This window comes from Dipodomys merriami, unplaced genomic scaffold (assembly GCF_024711535.1).
Source record: "Dipodomys merriami isolate MVZ:Mamm:240054 unplaced genomic scaffold, mDipMer1.0.p SCAF_697, whole genome shotgun sequence".
Lineage (NCBI taxonomy): Eukaryota > Metazoa > Chordata > Mammalia > Rodentia > Heteromyidae > Dipodomys > Dipodomys merriami.
The window spans coordinates 125050-129205 of NW_027206287.1; positions in this window are offsets into that span (position 1 = coordinate 125050).

The following is a 4156-nucleotide window of genomic DNA, read 5'->3' on the forward strand; positions in this document are numbered from 1 at the left end:
GAAAGGTTTAGTGGCCCACCATAACTAAGGATCATTTCTTTATTTTTTTATTTTTTGGGGGGTGGGGTCCAGTCATGGGGCCTGAACTCTGGGGCCTGGGTGCTGTCCCTCAGCTCTTCAGCTCAAGGCTAGCACTCTACCACTTGAGCCATAGCGCCACTTCCTACTTTTTTCTTTTTGCTTATGTGGTGCTGAGGAATAGAACCCAGGGCTTCAGTCATGCAAGGCAAGCGTTCTACCACTGAGCCAACTTCCAAGCCCTCATTTATTTATTTTTAAATCACCAATTGTAAAGAGAGAGATCATGCATGAAAAGCAATGGATTAGTTCTGGCTCCAAGGATGAAAATGGCTTTCTGAACTTTTATTCAAAAATTAGCAAGAAGCTGTGTGCCGAGTCATGCCTATAATCCTAGCTACTCAGGAGGCTCAGATCTGAGAATCCTGGGCACACAAATCTGGGAGGCTGTTATTTCCAATTAAGCAGCACAAGAAAGTACAGGTATGGATAAAGTGGTAGAACACCAGCCTGGAGCAACAAAGTTGAACAAGAGCAAGCAGAAGGTTCTAAGTTCAAGTTTCAGTACTGGCATGCGAGTGCGTGCGGGCGTGCATGTGGGCATGCATGCGCACACACACACAGACCCACAGACACACAGACACACAGACACACACACACACATGGTTAGCAGCAATCTCGAAACTAAACTTTCAGACTCTTGCTGATTACCCTGGAGGAATGGTAGCACTTGTTTCTTCTCATCTTTTAGAAGAGGTCAAGGACTATTGGCTGCTACCAGTAGCTAGGCATCAGCAACTTGCTCAATACATGCATTAACAAATGGGAGTTGAATGAGGAAATGCCTGCCAAACGTGCCAGAAGGAGGTGACCGCCCTTCCCTGAGGGAGCTAAGGCCCTCTGTCCCCCAGAGAAGTGACACCTCACCCCTGAATCCTCATCTGGGACGAAGGTGACTGTCGCACTGACTCCATTATCTGGCATGATGGATGAGGAGGGTCGGAACATAAACAGAAGGCTTCTGCAGTGGTGGCTTCTATTGTCTTTCTGAACACATCGTGCAGCTGGCTGGCTGTCAGGTGCAGGGCCCAGGAATTTGTGATAATCCCTAAGCAGAAGCAGCCTCTACAAGGCTGGTTTGGCAATAGCCCAGGGACCAGAGCCAAATTCTCACTCTCCTTGAAGCTGTAGCTCCTCCTGCACCAAAGCAGAAGAAGGAAGAGGCCCTAGAGTCTCTTTCTCTCATGGGACCTGAATATATCACTGTTGTTGAGACAATGTCCACCTGGGCGACCCAGATAGCTTCACCAGGCTCAGCCCTGCCAAGAGATACACAAGGATTTGCCACCCATCTCAAGATGCCAAAATTCATGTTTCCAACAACCAGGCAGAGCTCTGCAGCTGATATGGCAGTCCAGGAAGAACAAGTATGACTGATGGAGCCCATGAGGCATGAGTCTATTCCCCAGCTTTGCTGTTTGTCAGTGAGTTAATCTTGGACAAGCTGCTTAATCTGTGTCTCCATTTCTTAACAATAAATTGACAAGTGTGTGTATGTGTATGTGTGTGTGTGTGTGTAAGTGCATGTGTGTGTATGTGTGTGTGCATCTGACAGTCTTAGAGCTTGAACTCTGGACCTAGGCACTGCTCCTGAGTTTTCTTGCAGATCAAGGTTGGTGCTGTACATAAAGCTCTTTATTTTTGGTGGTTAATTGGAGATAAGAGGCTCTCAGATTTGTCTGCCCAAGCTGGCTTCAAACCATGATCCTCAGATCTCAGCTAGAATTGTAAGTATAAGCCACTGGCCCACAGTTTGGCAATTTTTATAAAAGACAACTGCTTTCATCATAGGCTTGTTGTGAGAAAGGAAGGAGATAGGCCATTTGTTGAGGCCACTGTGTAACAGGCAGTTCAGGAAGTAAAATGGGATCCTATTTATGATCAAAGAGATTGCATCTGGTGATCATATCACACATGGCTTCTTGAAAGGGGAAGGGATTGGGAAGAAGATGGCTAAAACATTCTTCACCAAATGGAGGTGGCCAGGAATGAACAAAAGGAACCACAGAAACAGGAGAAAAGGAAGAAGTGGTAACCATAGTCTGGCACCAGTGGCACATGTCTGTAATCCTAGCTACATGGGAGGCTGAGATCTGAGGAGAGATCTGAGATCTGAGATCTCATCATTCAAGCTCAGCCTGGGCAGGAAAATGTATGAAACTCTTTTTGTCATTTAAGCACCAAACACATACACACACACACTCACACACACTCACACACACACACACACACACACACACACACACACACACACACACACAAACACACACACACACCAGAGGTAGAGCTGTGGCTCAAGTTATAGACAGCACTCTGAGACAACACTCAGGCCCTGAGTTCAAGCCCCAAAACCAGCACCAAGAAGAAAAAAGAGAGAGAGAGAAACAGAACCATGCCCAGAGATGATGTGTGGTTTATGGGTCAGCAGGAAAACTATTGAACAGAGAACTGAAGAAGATGCTTGTCTTAGAGTCTCTGAGTACCAGCAGAGCAATCCAACACTGCACTTCTGAAAAAGTCACTTGACAATACCTTGCTTAGCACAGGGGACAGAAGACGCTAACAGAGCTAAAAACAAGAAATCAACATCCCTGGCTCTTTCTCCCTCCTTTCTTCTCCAACCCTGCACTTCTTAGCTAAACCACCAGCTGCCCACAGAGGCTGATTCTCTAGAGAGATGTATGCATTCTATGGCTGTATCTAAAAAAATGTCCCCGGGTGTATTCATTTCACCTGTCTCTGCATGGTGAGTGGGGAGCCAGACAGTTCTTTGCTTCCCAAATTAACATGCGCTGCTACACTGGATTTGGCCACCAGGGGCGCTGTTCGCTGAGAGCCCTGCCCACAGAATTTCCACAGGCCACTCAAGTACCTTCCCTGGGCCTTTGCCTTCCCTACCCCAAAAACTCAGCATGAAGGAATGATTGTCAGTCCACATTCTCTACAACCAGATGCTTTCACCATTATTGACCATATTCCAACCACCTCATCTATTAGGATCCCGTCCATCTTTCTACCATTTCTCTCACATTTCTTTTTTTCCTTTTTTGGCCCGGTCGTGGGGCCTGAACTCTGGGCCTGGGCGCTGTCCCTCAGCTCTTCAGCTCAAGGCTAGCACTCTACCACTTGAGCCACAGTGCCACTTCCGGCTTTTTCATTTGGCTTATGTGGTGCTGAGGAATCAAACCCAGGGCCTCAGGTATGCAAGGCAAGCACTCTACCACTGAGTCACCTTCCCAGCCCCTCACATTTCTATGACCTTTTTAATTACAAAGAAATCAATAGAAGAAAAATAAAGCCAAAACAAAGCATTACGAAACTCTGAATCCTTTCCATCTCTTTTCCACTTGGAGGAGAAACTGGTGGTGTTCAGGAGAAAGGAATTGAGGTTCTCATGAAACTACAAGAAGGAAAGAGGGCTGACAAGAGAAAGAAAACCATTCTCAAACATGAATGCAGGGCTTGAAATGCAGGGCTTAGTGGTAGAGTGCTTGCCTAGCATTCATGAATCCCTGAGTTTGATTCCTCAGGACCATATACACAGAAAAAGCTAGATATGGGGCTGTGGCTCAAGTGGTAGAGTGCTAGCCTTTAGCAAAAGGATCTCAGGGACAGTGCCCAGGTCTTGAGTTCAACACCCAGGTCTGACAAAAAAAAAAAAAAAAAGAATCCAGCTAGGTGTCAGTGATACACACCTTGTAATCCTAGCTCCTCAGGAGGCTGAGATCTGAGAATCGCTGTGCAAAGTTTTATTCCTTTTGCCCAGAGAAACTGACACCCATTTATCTCAAGGAAAAGCAACAAAGACCTTTCAGTGATGCTGTAGGTCTCTAAGATTGAAGCCTCCCCACCCCTACTTCTGAGGGACATGAAGGAGACACAAAGCTACTGTGCAGATGGCATTATCTCTGAAGAATATCCGGCTATTGTGGGAAGGAGAGGCACAGGGGATCAGGGATGGAGATGCTCTACAAAGCGCATTCTGTTGGAGATCAAAGAAGGATCGCTTCAGAGCAATTTCACATGTGGAGAATCCAAAAAGGAACTTATGTCAAGAAGGAGGAAACCCAGACTTCCC